Genomic DNA, 17,409 nt, shown 5'->3' on the forward strand with positions numbered 1-17,409 from the left:
CTGGCCAATTTTTTTCTTTGCGGGAACCGAACCAACCAAGGCAGGCTCATTTACATACTTTTCCGAGGAGGGCTTTCATTCATAAGAAGGATCGCGTTCCGAGGGCGAGGCAGCCTCGGCGGAGATTTAAAGGGAACGCGACGAGATGGGCTTTTTTTTTTTTTTTGCCAGCGGCGTTAGGGTCTGAGCGTTGGCTTTTCTGCAACTCAGCAGCCCGCCCGTCGCCTGCGCCCCATTTTTCCTTTTAATCTAATGCACCGGATTTGTCTGAACTCGTGGCTTCAGGCAGGTCCCCTCGTGCCCTGAGACAGCCCGAGCTTCACATTCTTCAGCCATCTGAGGGGCTCATGAAAAGGGGGAACCAGTGCCCAGCCCCAAGCCACCTTTTGGTTGCCGTAGGAAAATGGCAGGAAGCAAAATGTTGCGGTTTGGGATGGATTTCATTGCATTTGCATACTGCACGCCGCAAAGATTGCTCTCTGACTTGCATCCAGGCTGTGTGAGTGTGTGTGTGTGTGTGAAAGTCAACATTGGTAGGCGCATCTAATTCTGCAGGGGCTGGGCTTGCACGAGCTGCTGCAGGTCGCCGCAGCCTAGAAGTAACTTCTAAATTAGAGCTGGACAATTCGAGGCGTTCTCCAAAATAAGCCCCCCAGAGTTTAGTGGGACCTTTGGGCTGCAGCCCTGTCAGAACCTTGGTTGGGAATGAGTGACCTGAAAAAGGAAGCCTGCTTTTTGAGTTAACATGCAACGGGTCACACTGGGGAGCTGGAAGCCTGGGCACGTTTGTAGTTTAGTTCCGAGTGAACTTGCAAGATCCAGCTATGTACATTTTCCTTTGTGCTGCTTTGCCTTTGTAAGTTGCACTTGCTAAGTGGGGTACTATTCCCCAGCAAGCTCCCCTATTTTGCTGAGCCAGCAAAGAACAGTTATGGAGCCAGTTTTCTTGCTGGAATTGAGAGAGGGCTGACAAAAAGTAGACGTTTTCCCACTTCACAGGATTCTTTTTGTAGGATTGAGATCCCCAAAGATAAAGCAGCCCCAAAACGATGAGTGAAGACTTGCTAAAATGCAGTGGGATGTATAGTTTTATACATTCTTTTTATATAACTCTTCTGCCTATCCAAAGTGTTGTGTATTTATTGCCTTATAACTCTTACAACAACCCTGTTATTTCTCCCATATTGCTGATAAATAGGGCCCGATTAAGCCATGCCTAGGTCCTAAGTTAAATTTAAGAGGTCCCTTAGTATTACCAAAAGTAAGAGGATAATGCTAAAAGGATAATCTTTAGTATTTCAGTATTTTTTTAAATTTAAAGGCCTCTCATTATCTAAGATCCTAAAGGGTGGTTTACATACTATTTATCTAGAATATTTCTATGCCACCTCTTCAGATGATGTAAACAAGGCTCCATGGGGCCATTTGGGGTCAGGCAAATGGGACAGGCAGTCTCCACTTGCTTAGCTGGAGACAGAGAATGAGAAGTAGGATCTGGGATTGGTAACCTATGTCTACCAGGATAGTCTTGGGTAAAAACCCTCAGACAGGCAGTTGTTTAGTTGAAATAGGTTTTATTAAAGAATGAAGTAATGAAAGCAAGAAATTTATCTCAAGCAATGAGCATACCACGCGAAGCTTACAAGAGCTGACTGGGCCCCTTCCGCACACGCAAAATAATGCATTTTCAAACCACTTTCACAACTGTTTGCAAGTGGATCTTGCCATTCTGCACAGCTACAAAGAGCACTGAAAGCAGTTTGAAAGTGCATTATTCTGCATGTGCGGAATGAGCCTAAGAGAAAAGGGAGGAAGTTGGAGAGGGTATCAGGGACGGGTGAGAGTCACCAGTCTTGAGGGGATGTCCAGAGACAGCTGGGCTGAAAAGGGAAATGACCAGCATTTCCAGGAGCAAAGGAAAGAGCCCAATGCAGAGCTGGAGTGAGGGGAAACTGCGCCTGGGGCATGTGTGTGTCCTGCACCCCTGCCACAGTGTGTGTCCGGTGCATCACACACACACACCGCCCCCTTGGCGTTATGCCACTGACCCCATGTAAGTGTGTGTGTGTTGGGGGGGGGGGGTGTTGCACATGCATCCAAGACCCACATAAACACTATGAATGACCAAGGGACCAATATTTATACACCAAAAAGGGTCCTGGGGCAGTATGAGGCAAGCTAGCAGGAAAACTAGAGATAAAGAATTGATTGTTTTTCTGGGGTTCCAGCAATAAGATAGGAGAGGTTTGATGATGTGTTGGGACCCAAGAGAATGCCTAAACTATTCTTTTGAATACCAACGGATTGCTGGGATGGGTGCAGATATGATTAGTAATAGGATCCTCACAATGTTGATGGGCAGTTCAGCCACACTATTTCTAAAAAGGCTTATTGCACCTTGGCCAGCAAGCGGCAATGGATGCTCACCTGTGGAATTGCCCTACGCAGCTCCATGGGATGTGCTTACCTTTTCATTGGAGTAAGTCTGCACCAGCAAATGGGGGGTGTTCCTGGGCTGAAAGGGCTCAGGAAGTCGACCAAAGCTGGCCACACCCCAGGAGCACCCTCTTTGCTGCCGGTGTAGGCTTTGTGCCAGAGGAGTGCTGGCGCTGCAGCATTTTCTGGTGCACAAGTGTTGAACTGCTGCATGGCTCCACAACATCAGTGTAAATGCCTCTGTGCCTGTGTAAATGCCTCTTTTGCCAGTGGAAGTGGCATTTATGCTGGCACTGGGGTCACACCCTGAGGGGTTTGGTGTCCCCCAGATTGCATTGCCAGTCACTTTAGGGTGATATAATGGAAATTAGCTAGCCCCATTGTTCAGCCAGGCATATCTTTGGGTCAAGATTAAAGTTCAGTGGCCAACTGCCTTCCTGCCCAGGCTGGACACACAAGACGGATCCCAAGATCCTCTGAGAGATATCTGTTTTCTGGGGAGCAGTGTGTTGCTCTTTTGCTAGTCTTTGGCCCCCATGCCTTCTTCGCACCCCTTAGCAGCAGGAGGGGTCCAACTGCTTACAGGGTGAAGACAGGTGCCCTTCCTCACTGGCATAGTGCCAAGGGGGCAGGGGGACGCGACACACCAGGCATGCGCCCCTTCAGGGGCATGGCATGGGTGGATGGGGTTGGGGCGGGGCACAGGGCGCACGCGTGACCCGCGTACAGTTCTCCCTCACTCTGCCCCTGCCCTTCCTCCATCTGAACTGTGGTGCCAATCTAAATCAGGCCCTTCAATGCTTCCTAACTGAGTGGCTGCAAGGAATTTGCAATTGCCCAGAAACTTCAAGGCCCTCTAGCAGCCACATGTAAAATGTAATGTCCAGTTTGGGCCTTGAAGAATAAGAGGAGAAGGAGTTTGGATTTATACCTCCCTTTCCCTCCTGTAAGGAGACTCAAAGGGCTTACAATCTCCTTTCCTCCCCCCTCCCCCCAATAAACACCCTGTGAAGTGGATGGGGCTGAGAGAGCTCCGAAGAACTGTGACTCACCCAAGGTCTCCTAGTTTATGCACAAATCTAGATCTGCCAATGAGAAATTGTCACAGAGAGAAGCTTTCCTGAGTCTACCTGATGGAGTTCCTGGCAGAAGCAATGCTCAGATTGCAGACACTTCCCAATGGCAGAACTATCCTAAGCACTTACACCCTCCTAAGCCCATTGAAGTCAATGGTACTACAACTCTGCTTAGGATGTCAGCCTTTTACTGTGGTATGCCAGACATATAAATTAAAATAGAGCAAAGCAAGAAATGTATTTCTTTAGCTCCTTGTAGACTGCATGTAGAACATGGATACTACTAATGCTTATTTTATTAATTCTGCCATTTGGAAGCCACATATTGGTGCCTCTCCTTTGTACTCATATGAAGGTGGGACATATATGCCTCAATAGGAGAGTGTAATGGATGCTTGTATTCTTGTGGGGCTTGCACACTCAATCCTTGCTTCGTTTCTAGAAAAATGGAGACTTGGTATTATTTTCCCCCCGGAAATTCTACTTAATTTTTTTTAGAGTTTTTCTTTTCATAACTATTACTTAAACATCCTAAGACAGTGGTTTCCAACCTTTTTTCACTCATGTACCCCCCCACCCCCCCGGAACCCATTTTCCTGAAATTGTATCCCCATTTTCGAAGAATGTTAAAATTAATACAGTTGCTGCCATTTGAAGTTTATATGTTGTAACTGCAAATAAATGGTCCAATAATGGGATTAAAAGCAATGGAATAGAAGATGAATAAACACTGCACATTTATTTACAGCCAAAACTCAAAAGATAAAATGAGCTCAAGTTAATACTTAGCATAAACACTACATTGCATAGACATTAATTTTTTAACCTTTAATTTATTAACACTTGAAGTCTTCAAAAGGAAGCAGGATGGGGGGTGCTGTGCAATAAATGACTGAGCCCAGGTTCAGAGGCATATCTACAGAAAATAGCACCTGGGCAGGGGCAGAGCGAGGGGAAACTGCGCCCGGAGCATGTGTGCGCTCCTGTCCCTGCCACACCCCTGCCCACCCCCGGAATGCCACGCCACGCCATGCCCCAGAACGCCCTAGAATGCCCCTGTACAGGCGTGCGCCTGGGGCGTCGCCCCCCTGTCCTGTTGGTGCTACACCACTGCACTTGGGGCAAGCTCTCAAACTGTGCCACACCCAACCTCTGGCAATCTGGATGTTAGGCCACTATTGTTATACCCTAAAATTACATTAACCTTTTTTTGTTGTTCCATCATACTGGATGCTCATACTTATTTTATTGTCTACCTGCCCCCCAGAGATCTTGTTCAAACACACTGCCACTCACTAATGTATCCTCCATCCAGAGAGAAAGGGGGGGGGAGAAAAGGGGGGAGGGAAGGGAGAGAAAGGGGAGAAAAGGGAAAGGAAGAAAAGTGTGTGAGAGGAAGGGAGAGAGACAGAGAAAGAGTGGAAGAGGAAACTTCAGTGGTAGGAGCGGGAGAAATAGGAACTCCCCAACACTCTGCTGTGTACTCTAGTATGTGTACTCTAGGTTGGGAACCGATGTCTTAAGAAAGAGATAATGGGAATAGTGGACAAAACAAATATCCAACTACACAAAACACTCCACACTGTGCCACACAGAGAAACTTGTTGTGACGCACCTCTGAAGATGCCAGTCATAGATACAGGGGAAATGTTAGGAGTTTAAACTACCAGTCCACAGCCACATAGCCTGGAAAACCCACAACAGCCAGTTGATTCCAGCCATGAAAGCCCTTGGCAATACCTGGGAAAATTATTACAAATCTAGATGGAGGCTGGCAGAAATGCTAGGAATCAGTTTCAGGAAGGTGTATGCTGATGTCAAAATAGTTCCACAAATTGCGATCAAGTGTTGAGATATTTAATTGTTGCTCTGTAAACAACCCCTTCTGAATTGACAGTTTCCCCTGCCTTATCCCTACTGAGTGAAGATTTCCTGTAGTTACTCAGTAATAAAGGAGATGTACTTTGTACTTGCTCAAGAACAGTTTCATCTAGTCTTAACGCTGTGTGGTTTAGGTTAAGGAACTTAAAAGCAGGTACCAGGCCCTATAAAGTAGAATAGTGAAAAGGGGAAATTCTGATGGTTTATTGGGAATATCTGCTCCAGGGAATCAGTAAAGCAGCAACTGCAGTTTGGTCAGTTATTGTTGGGAGCTAACTAACATTTGCTTTAAAAAAGCAAATATAACACAATATTGTGATATAATATTGATATGTCACAACATTGTGATATATTTGGTTTATGCACCGGTCCCAATTATTTTAAAAAAAGCAACATTGGCTGCCAGCTTGTTCTTGAGTTCAGTGAAGGGTGTGGGTTATGAGCTTCAACCTTGGACTCCTGTCTTGCCATATGTCACCGTGAACCAATCCTCAGGTTACCACATACGCAGAGCCTGTGTGGGATCACCTGGGGCCTGTGCCAGTATATGGAACAGGCTCACTGAGCAGGTGAGGGGTTGTCATCTCTGGGGGGGTTTGAGGGAGACCCTGCATGCCTATTCTGTTTGTGAGGCTTTTTAATGACTTTTAATGGCCAGCAGTTTTTTTTAAGAAAAGGAGAGTGGGCTAGATGAGACTTTATAATGTTTTGTTTTTGAAAAATTTAATGTGTAAGCTGCTTTTTGTTATGGGACAAGTGGAGTATAAGTATTTAAATAACTGACAAAGGGAATAACAGCTATTTGAGATGTGTCAGATGTATGCTGCTTTACTTGCAGGGTGAGACTGAAGGCAAACTGCAGTCCACCCATGGATCTCTGGCTAATGATTTGTGGGACAGTACCTAGAGTCTGTTGGCTTGTGTCTGTGCCAAGAAAAGCCAGGGATCTCGCCTTTCCTGTCTAGCAGATGCTGCTGCCACCACATGCTGCAACTGCTCATTGCTTTGCCTTACCTAGAAGGCAGGATGCATGGCTGCCCAGATACAGCGATGGGAGAGTGACTCCTGCACCCATTCCCGTCTTCATTTCAGAGGGAGTGGTCATGGCTCAGCATCCACGTCTGTTTGGTGTGCAAGAAGGCTCAAGGTTCAGCCCCTGGCATCTCCAGTTAAAGGGATGAGAAGACCTCTACTTGAGACCCTGGAGAGCCACTGCCAACCGGAGTAGACAAACTGACCTTGATAGTCCCTTGATAGACTGAGGCTCGGACCCTGTACAAGGCAGCTTTGAGCATGTGTTCAAGAGATTCCTGGCAGATGGGGTATGTTGCTCAGGCTTGGTTCTATGATTGTTTTAAAGAATGATTAGACAGATTAAAGAAAGAAGTGCCTGTTTGTTTGTTTGTTTGTTTGTTTGACTTCTATACTGCCCACCCCCGGAGGGCTCTGGGCAGTGTACAACAACTGATATAATCTAAAATAACAAGAAGAGCACATTCAATAAATACATACAATATAATAAAATTAGGGCTCTAAATTTCACATTAGAACCATTTAAAACAGCGCACAAAACATCGCGTCAGGCAATCTAAAAGTCCCTCTGAGGAGGGAACGGAAGGGCCCAAGATGTAAAAGGCCACAGATGATAAAAAGGGAAGGAGGGGGCGACTTACTATATAATTGAGCAGCATATTCCTGCTGACAAACAAACAAAAAGCAAAGGAGTCTGAGAAATGTAGTCTAGAGCCCCTCGGGGATGGGGTGGTATAAAAGTCCAAACAATAAATAAATAAAAAAAATGTACAGAATGGCTGATGGGACTACAACTCCCAGACTCCTTCTCACTCAGCCAGTAACACTTCGTAAAGCCATGGAATCATCGCACAGCTGTCATTAATTGCCTGAGCCAACTCAAGCCAGCAGCAAGCCTGGCACCAGCGGCCAGGACAGAATAGGCCACCCTGCGCCAGGCTGCTTGTGTGTGGCGGGGGGAAAGGCCTCAACGCACCTGGAACATTTCTGGCTGAAGCAGTGAGAGTGGAGCTATGTGGGGTAGGCCTCACCATGCCCACCCAGAGCACTTCAGGCAAGCTACCAAAAATTGGGCTTGGGGAGGAAGAGAGAAAGAGAGAGTTGGAGTAGGGACTGAAAGAGTAAGAGTGCTGGGAAGAGGCAGAAAGAGAAAGAGAAAGAGAGAGCTAGGGTAGGTGGCCAGAAAGGGAGAATGAAAGCTGGAGTAGAGTGACAGAAACATAGGGAATAGAGAGTTAGATCACTGTGAGAGACAGATGCTGGTCCGGATGGTCTTATCGAACAAGACAATTCTTGCTTTCTTAAGTAAGCGAATCATTGAACATAGTTTATGGCTGTCAGGACATCCTGAGTAGATATTCTTTTTAATAAGTTAATGGACTGCAGTGGTTCTAGTTTAAAAAAGTAGTACAACCTACAAACCTGAGGTCAGCCCACACCTGCTCCCATGTTATTCCTGGGCCACATCCTTTCCAGAAACTGCTGCCTACCCATGTCAAGATGAGATATGAGAGTCTGAGGGCCAGGTCACATGACCAGATGGGTGTGGCGCACGTCTGGATTGTGTAAAACTGGGCTGGATAGAACTTGTGGCATAGCGATGTCTTGATTAGTTGGCCCTGAGCACCATTTGCAAGTCAGCCCACATACAGTACAGATAGCTTAGCTGTGGCATAGTCAAATAAGCATCAGGTTGTGCTTACAGTGAAGCAATTACACCACCACTTCTGCATGAGCAAAACTCAAACCAAATCTATGCATTCTCACCACACCCATTTGGTCAAGTAAGTTGACCTCCATTGTGCAATGGTGGACTTTCTCCTTCTACAAACACCTTCTCTTCCAGGTGATGGATGGCAGTGTGGTTCACTAGAACTGTGCAATTGTGTCTCTCTCTGTGACTACTGACAGTGGTTGTCATGACCTTCGGTGGGTGGTCCATGGACTCAGGTTCAGAACAATCAGAAGAGGCCTTCTGGGGGAATCTGGAACATTACCTGAGGAAGAACAGGGAAGTCAGAGAGGCCCCTGCACTGTAGCCACCCTTAAATCCAGAGGGCACTCTCGGGCTGACAGTTGAGATTCAACCAGTAGAACCTCCCTCCAGCTGCCCTCAGAGATCCTGTGACAGCTTTGCATCAGTCACCATGCTGGATGAGAGTCTGGACCAGTAGCTCTCTAGGATTGTCCGGTCCCCCACCTGGCAGAAATAGTACAGGCAGCCAAGAGATGATGCAGTGTCAGGCTAGCAGCTAGTAAGAAAGACCACTGTTCCAGTGACTTCTTCCCCTGCAGAATTCTGGCGCCATTAGGACCCAGCTGGGTGAATTCCAGAAAGCTGGGGCTGTTTATCCCCCAGCCTATTTCAGATGAGGGAGAAGAAGGGGGCTCTGCTGGATTTACTGTCTTGTAAGGCTACTAGCCTCCTTCTCCCCAGACCTTACTAGACTGCAGTCAGTAGGGTAATTCCCTACCAGTAGGCTAAGAAGCCTGAAGTCAGAAGCCTGTCCTTTGGAACAGAGTGTGTAGTTTCAAATAGTTTGGGGGTGCATTCTCATTTTGCAGGGTCAGCTGGTTTCTAAAGTGTCACTGTTCATAAGGCATTCTTTAAAAAATATTCTGATTTTAAGAGGCTGATAGAAAGTCAGCTGACATTGGCATAGCTAATCTGTTGCAAAAATTTGAGTTCGGGCCAGTTCTAACTCATGCTTTTATGTCAGCTGTTGCTCCAGAAAGATATACTAGTTGAAAGACAAACAGATTATTTCCAGATTTTGCCTTATTATAGAAGGGATCAGGTTTTGTTGTGTTTTTTTAAAAAAACTTTTTACTGAAGGCTTATCTTTGATTGCACACATTCCCTGGAATTGTTGAAATGGGCCTGGTATTAAATAAATGGTAGACCCCCCTCTGCAATTTTGTTTAGCCTCTGAATGCTTTTGGAATTTTGGGAATAGGGAATGCCAGTCACCACAAAATGGTTGCTGTAGGGAAATGTGGGGTGGGGTGGGGTGGGGAGAAAATGTGAAATGGTTGCCATGGAGTGCTGGGGCTAATCACAAAATGTTGAGAGGTCGCAAGCTGGGCATCCCTGTAGGATGGAGGCAGGTGTTTCTGAATGAGTACTGCCTGCAGACAAAAAGGTAATGCCTGCAGGATTCTTCTGATGCACCTCCTGCTCCAACAAAGTGGAGAAGAATCCAGAAATGGCTCTGTGCTTTAGGGGAAGGTATGCTTTGTAAAAGATGCAAATGGATGCCAAGAAACCCATCAATGGGTACCATGGTATCTTCCAGTATCACATTGGGGATCACTATCTTAGAGAGACAGGGTACATCTCTTTTTGGCCAGCAATAGAGACAGACTGCCAGTGACATTAAATGATAATTGTGCCTCAGGGTTGTCATCCCACGCTACTGAGTGGGTACTAGCAGAAGCTATCCTTTGATTCACTCTAGTTCCATGGCAACACTGCCAGATTATCATAATATCTGCTGAGGAGACAAGGACTTAAAAAAACACAACCCAGAATGGTTTCAGTTGGAGGTGTTGTTATATGACTTCTCAGCTACCAGATCTGTTGATCCTTAGAATTTTAGCTTAAAAACTGGGGGAAAATCCGATATGGGTTTTTAATTTACTGATTAAAAAAACAAATAGCTTTGGGAGAGGGGAGGGCTTCAACTGAATGTTGAGTCCAGTATTCAGTTGAAGCTCCCCGCCTCCCCCACCAACCCAGGGGCTGAAGTTGCGGGGGTGGGGGAAGTAGAGGGAGTACAATCTTTCTAAGTCAGCAATATTTGGATTTGGGTTTTAGAAACCCTAAAGTTACTGAATAAAAAAGATTGTGCCCACCCCAATTTCAGCTGGGTCAGGCAGTAGCAAATTACAGCACTGAAGTTAAAGGGCAGGACTTCCTGTCTGAACAAAGTCCCTGGATTTGATGTGGCCTTTACTTGTAGTTTTGCTACTCCTGCTAAATAGGTCTGAAAGAAGCCACTCTAGGGAAGGGGTACTAGGTATTTGCTTCCCCACTGGATACAGATCTAACGCTTTGTTGCATTGTGACTGTATATATTACGGAAATAGGGATCAGGTGGGATCTGGGAATGTACCAGAATTACAGCTCATCTCCCTGACTACAGAGACCAGTTCCCTTGGAGAAAACGGATGCTTTGGAGGGTGGACTCTATGGCAGTGTACCCCATTAAAGTCCCTGACCTCCCTGGGCTCCATCTCCAAATTTTCAGAAGTTTTGCTACCTGGATTTGACAACCCCGTGTCCCATCCACAGTCAGGGGCTGGGGAGATCTGGCAACCTTATACCAAAGATAAGCTGGGTCGTGAATGTATTTGGTGTCAAAATTCAAAATTATGTGACAAGGAAACAAAATGCTGCAATTAGAACAAATTATGCACATGAAAAATATATGTGTATGCTGTGTATGTTAGGGAAAGGGTCAGCTTTTCAAAGAGTGTGAACATTTAGGTCAGGATGGACAAGTGGAACAATGCAAAGTAATGGAGAGAAGAAAGTGTTTATGGCCACAAGAATTAGAGAAAATTACCCATAGAATTAGAGGAAGTACCCATAGAATTAGAGAAAAGTACCTGTAGAATTAGAGAAAAGTACCCATAGAAAGTGCTAAAAAGCTGTACATGCAACCAATGCCTCCATTGATTGTCAATTAGGCTGGTTTTTCATGGTCAAAATTCCCTGGTAGATCCAGGAGTGGACCTGCCGCAGGTTTCTTGCCCCGCTTTTGACTCTTCACTTCTCCCCGGTTCTTTTTGGGATTTGAGGCAGGGCCGGCGTGTTATACCCCAACGGTTTCTTCGCGAGCCCAGTGCATCTCCATTTGCACTGCGAGCTCTTCTGCAATATCCTCCACGCATCCGCAGACAACCTCTGTTTTCCGCGTTCTGATTGGCTGAATCTCTCCCCATTCACATTCACTATTTTAGTTTTGAATGACTTTGAACATAAAACATAAAACATAAAATCAGCACCCTTGCGCCCACCCCCCCGGTCTAAAATCCTTGCATGTGCGAGAGAATTGCTGCCCTCCGTTCACAGCGCCTGCACCTGCTGCTTTTCTGTCGAAAAACCAAGGTTTCTCCCGCCATATTTTTTTCACTGCAAGGGGGGGGGGGGCAAGGGCACCGATTCTCAGTGCCTGTTTCTTGGAGGGCCGGCCAGAGTGGTAAGGCAGGAAAAATGGCCGCAGTTCTGCTGCCGAGGAGTTTTTCACGGCAGCGGAAGCCACTGGAGCAACAAAGGGGCATTTCAAAAGAACCTCAACTTTGGTGGTTTTTGAAATTCACAGAGCAAAGCCAATGCTACAGGGTGACCCTGGGGCAACAACATGGCAGACATGCTGCAGCACTGGGAGCCGTGAAGAACTCCCGGCTGCATTGGACTATTCTCTGTGCTAAGAACGGGGCATTTTTCAATCAGCCTTAGTGTTGCCTGCCTGCGGGTGGGGCCTTGAGTCCTTCTGGAATTAGAGCTGATTTCTGGACCACAGAGATCCATTGTCATGGAGAAAAAGGCAACTTCAGAGGGTGAACTGTAAGGCATCAAATCCCTGATGGGCTCCCTCCTTTCCCTGAACTCAGCCATCTTCCAATTCCACCACCACATCTCTAGGAACTTTTTTATCTGGAGTTGGCAACCCTATTGCCACCCTTATTTTATAAAAGTGCCTTGCAGTTCAGCCTCACACAGAATTGAACTACTTAGTCACCGGTTTTAGAAGGGTGGATCCCTGCTTAGGATTGTCCTCCTGATCACTGCCAGCAACATAAATGATTCTACAGCTCTACTTCTGGCTGTTGCCAAGAGGATACATTCTGTCTGGATCCTTTAAAATTTGAACCAACTGGGGCCTGGCAGAGCATCTAATGTTTCTTGGGGGCATCTGGTTGACCACTGTGCAAAGCAGGATGCTGGAATAGATAGTTATTTGGTCAGTTCCAGCACAGCTCTGTTCTGTTCTTAAGTAATTGTCAGCCTATAACATTAATTGCACAGTACCAGATTTTGCTTGTGTGGAGGACCACATACATACTGGCCTGCTTGATTTATGAGCTGGATAAGGGATGTGTGCGTGTGTGTGGATTCTGTAAAATAATTATTTTACTTCATGTTATACTTGTCTGCTAAAGCTTTGCGGCCCCTCTCTGTTGGAAAGACAGGAGAACAACTTTGGCTAAATTTAGCTCCTTCTCAAAAAATCATAGGCTCTAAATTTAACACAATACCTTTCACAGGGAGCTTGTTCTTTGCTTTTGGTGGCACGTGAGTTCTTGCCTGCTGCTGCTTTTTATTTTTATTCTCTTAGAGGAAAGGCTTATTTTTATCAGAAGGTTTGATTTATTCAGTGATTTATGCGCATTAAAAATGAAAGCGTAGGGATGATGATGCTACACCTAAGATGACTTCTATGACTGCCTTTACTGACCTCATCTTTAGACTTCAGCTATATCCAAAGCACAGAGAGAAGAAGATTCAAGTGATTCTGAATGCTGACAAATCCAGTCTCATCTCTTCTGCAGCACCACCATTGTCTGCAGAAAGACTATTAATGCGTAATGAAGACTTCAAAAAACAGTAAAATGCTTTATAGTTTGAACTTTTTGTTTACTTAGTGTAAATATACATATTCACCCATTTAATTTAATGAGTGACCGTGCGAAAATAAGAAGTGAGAGGGGAGAAATCTGAATGTTGCTGTAAGCCCTTTAAAAGATAAGAAGTTGATAATTTATAAGCACAGGGAATAAAAAAAAATGGCACGGGGATAGATTGCCTAAAATGTTCTCAATGATAACAACAATTAAAAAAGTATTATGGTGCATATAGATTTGTGAGCCTCCAGGTGTAACAGACTCACCTTGTACATTAGTGGACAATTCAATGTTTGACCTTATCAAAGTTAAAAAGTGACTGAAACCAATATTGCTGTTATAAAGCAGGAGGAAACCTTTTGTTATACAGGGATGTGGGCTCTAAAAATAGCACGAACATTTAGAGGATGGCAGGAAGGAAGGGTGCTAAATCTGAGGACTGGAATAGGACTGGAATAGGCACTCGAGGTTTCTAATTTTTTAAAAAAGGTTATTTGATTGAGATATGATTGAAAGTTACAGAAAGTTGCAGAGAGGGCAGATAACGAGAAAACTCCAGTCCAATCATAATACAAATTTGGGGCCATTCATCTTGGCCATGTACTATCCCAGGGAGCTGGCATAATCTTCCAGGTAATGGGAATTCTGTGAGGTTAGTAATATTCTAAATTTAAGGGCCTGCTCTATATTCGAACAACTGATAAGGCATGTATAGAAAGAGGGACAGAGGAATTGTGTTTCTCTCATTTATTTTTAATTCCCTGGTCAATCTGGTGCTGAGCTAAAAGTACGCTTGTCAACATTATCTTTTTAATAAATGCTTTTTAACATCGAATGGTGGTAGCAGTTCTCTGTACCACATAGACACTCATTGGGCAGTGTCTTTTAAAGAGGTGACAGGAAGTGGGGAAAGCTGCCAATGGGCAAACAGCTATTCCTCCAGAGGCACGCCAAGCAGTAAATTGCCCCCTGGTGGCCAGAAGTGGGCAAGTGGGAGACACACAGTGAGGCAAGGCCTCAGAATTGGAAAGGAAACTGGGGGGGTCCTGACCCTTCCCAGTGGGCAGTTCATATGAAGGTCAGATGGTGGCAGTGATTACCCTAGAGAGGGAGAGAAAGAGAGAGACTTGAGGAGAAGTTGGACACTCCTGGGAGAGGGCTGGATGGAGTAGAGCCTACAGGTCAAAGCAGGCCTGTTCTGCCACAGCTCCAATCCCCTGAAAATCACACCTGAGTTCTGCTGAAATCAATAGGGCAAGTCAGTCTCTGTCCCAAATACTGCAACAGCACTTGGTGGCAACTTGCTCTGGTTTAGGGAATAAGTGAGGAACAGGGGAGTGGGGGTGGGGGGAGAGAAATGCACTAAAGATGTTTAGAATTGTGCTTATTTATCAGTTTGCATCTTACCCTTCCTCCAAAGAACTCAGAGACATATTAGCTTTTCATGCAAAATCTTAGGTTGAAAGATTGAGTGGGTCTGGGGAGGAGATACTTTATTCCTGGAATTCTACTGGGGGAGAGATATTGTTGGAGTAACCACTCCTTCCCCTCTTCCTCTGGCCGTGGAGAAAATGCATTAAATGAAGCAATGACTCCAAATTTATTTCAATTTGGCATCTTCCGGTTCCTGCAACTCAGGAGCTGTATTCTGACATTATGATACACCATGATTAGAACAAATCTTGGTTAGTTGTGATGTATGAATGCTGAAGATCCAACAAACTGGAGTTTGTTGGTTGGTATGAAACTATGAGTTCAGTGGATCCAGGTTGGACAGTTTTATTGCTAGTGAAAAATGGAGGAGGAATGACTGCTTTGGTCATCAGAAAGGCTATTTTAGGACTAGCATGGACAAAAACTATGTGGGGCAGAGGCTGTAGTAAGGAGGGAGATTACACAAGATTGAGAGAAAAAGCCGGCTGGATCAACTCAGGATTTGTAACAAGTTCGTAAACTATAATTTATACACATTGTGGTTTGTTGTGAAGTCTGAATTCACAAACCACAGATTGTTGAATAGCCGCCGCAGAGTCACTGCTGCAGATGGCAGGGAAGCAAGAAGCAGACAAACCGGAATTTGAAAGATAAGTCTGGTAAACTAACCAGAGTTTATTGCTCAAATAAAAGTTTATTGTGGCATCTGAATACAGCCAGCCCCTGCCAAGGAAGAAAGGAAATCTCAGATTATTGAAAAAAAAGGGTTAATTGACAATGTCAGGCGTCAGACTTTGTTTTGGCTTTGGCTAGCATTTGTTGCTGCTGATTGCCGCAGCTATTAATCGTGTGCTTCATTCTGGCAATGACTTCTGCACATTTTAGAAATGCAAGCAATGGCATGAGAGCCTAGAGAGCATAACTTTGCTGTTTATTGGACTCATCTTTAGGCGTAGGATGATAAAGTGGCTGAGCTCACTGTTGGTTTCCTAATGGCTACTTTGATGACATACAGTTTTAATTGTGGGTGCATGCCTCTAACTCCATTGTGATTCTTTATCTTGTAAAGTGCTTTACGCACAGAAGGCAAGATAAAAATTGACCATGATCAAGAGGACTGAAAGGAGAACTAATTTGATCCCATCTCTGCTTTTCACCTCTCTTTATGTGAACTCTCGGTGTTTGTGTTCCAGCAACTGTGCTAGCTAGGGAGTAACGTTTTAGCAGAGGATTATCCACAGATGTTTAAATCCTCTTTCTCACTGTTGTCCTGATAATGAACACTGAGGCTTAATTACCCCAGGGAAGCAGAGAAGGTTCAAGGAAGCTGAGAGTCAAGAGATGTGCTCGTCCTTCACAAGTTATGAATGAATCACTCAGCTATTGACACAATTCTCAGGGAATTGTTATGATTATGACACAAGGTGTTCAAGGGACAGTATGTGATTTCTTCAGAATGTGAGTACACAGAAAAGAGCCACAGAAGTGACTGCTACTTCTGCTATTATTTCAAAAGCATTCAGAGTCAGTTGAGAATCATTTTATTTGATGTAAAACATCTGTTAGAATTTACATATAAACATGGGCTACAATACACAGTTCACACAACTCCATGCGGGGAACCACAATAAGATCCATGGAAAAGGAGGAAGAGGAGTCCATGCTCAAGAGGATATACAGTACATGTTATGGGGGTGAGGGTCTCTGCATTCTGTATTCACACAATACGCTAGGAGGGAAGTGTGCATTCAGTACAGCGTAACAGAGAGATGCTCTGTCTTGCCCGTTTGCAGAAAAGGTTCTATCTGGCTGTGTTGAGAGTCCCTTAAGATTGGGTTAGTGAGATGCTAGTGAAAGTGCAGTTCAGTCCAGTAACTTCTGCTGCAACAGAGGCAAGTTGGTTTTTTCGTTGTTTGCCACCCAGAGTTTTGTTGGTGTTCTGGCTTATTCATATCCTGAATGTGTTTTGTGAGGCTGTCAGGTTGTTCCTCCAGAGAAAGCTTTTTGGAGATGGACAGACAGCTTTCCTCCACAGCACAGGCTGACGTGCCGTTAGTCCATATGGGTTTCAATAGCAAGGACATAATTTCTGAATATAAGCAATGAGAGTAATGAGCACTCAGTGAGGAATTCAGCACCCCTATGAATGATGCCAACAGTTAAGACAGTTAGCCACCCCACGTGACTTCAGAGCAACCGCATCAGTATTTTACACAAGTTGGACTGGTTCACACAGGCATGCACATCGCTTTTTCATCACTCAATGATTTGACAATGTGTGAAACGGCTCTGTGGGAAACACCGTGTTTGAATGGAAACTGAACGATACAGAACTTCTGTCCAAAGTGATCCACCTGTGATGGCTCATGCTTCATCATTCACACATGCAGGCTTCAGCTGAAGCGGCAGTGATAAGCGGAGTCCCTAGCCTGCCAGAGCAGCAAAGTATGAAAGAACAGCATTCCTGTGGAATGAACTGTTCAAATGAGTGGCATTCCCCTAGAAAACAAGAGGGGAGGGGATATTGAGCTGGGTCATGCAGGAGCAGGGCTTGGGAAGTTAGCTGTGCTGCTCAGCAGATCCGAGATTTCATGAGCACCACACACAGTTCACAACAGGACGACCAGGCCTAAGGGAGCTGTTGCTCATGAAACTGACACAAACCTAAGATGGCACATTCCCACATGACAAGAAACAGATAAATTAAGGGGCAATTTTGGTTAAAAAACCCAAAACCCTCCATTTGAAGCCTTGTCAAGTTAAATTTCCCATCATCTGTCTAGGCAGTATCCCAGCATGCACTGAAGCACAAGAAGTCTAGGGATGAGAAGAGCAATAATCCTGGGTTGGTGATGTACAGGAGAAGGCAAGGAGGGAAAATGACAAACAGGCAGGGCGGGAGAATGAAAATGAGCAAGAA

The 17,409-nt window shown here is 45.1% G+C and overlaps 1 protein-coding gene across 1 annotated transcript in view; it reads right to left on the reverse strand.

The window, feature by feature from the left end:
• Positions 1-16,014: 16,014 nt before the first annotated feature.
• Positions 16,015-17,409, reverse strand: part of LOC125438467 (diacylglycerol kinase gamma-like) — a 48,415-nt gene continuing 47,020 nt past the window's right edge. Inside the window, exon 6 of the mRNA XM_048506906.1 lies at positions 16,015-16,988. The gene's annotated coding sequence lies outside the window, so the exon portion shown is untranslated. The remainder of the gene's footprint in view (positions 16,989-17,409) is intronic.

This window comes from Sphaerodactylus townsendi, linkage group LG08 (genome assembly GCF_021028975.2).
Source record: "Sphaerodactylus townsendi isolate TG3544 linkage group LG08, MPM_Stown_v2.3, whole genome shotgun sequence".
Lineage (NCBI taxonomy): Eukaryota > Metazoa > Chordata > Lepidosauria > Squamata > Sphaerodactylidae > Sphaerodactylus > Sphaerodactylus townsendi.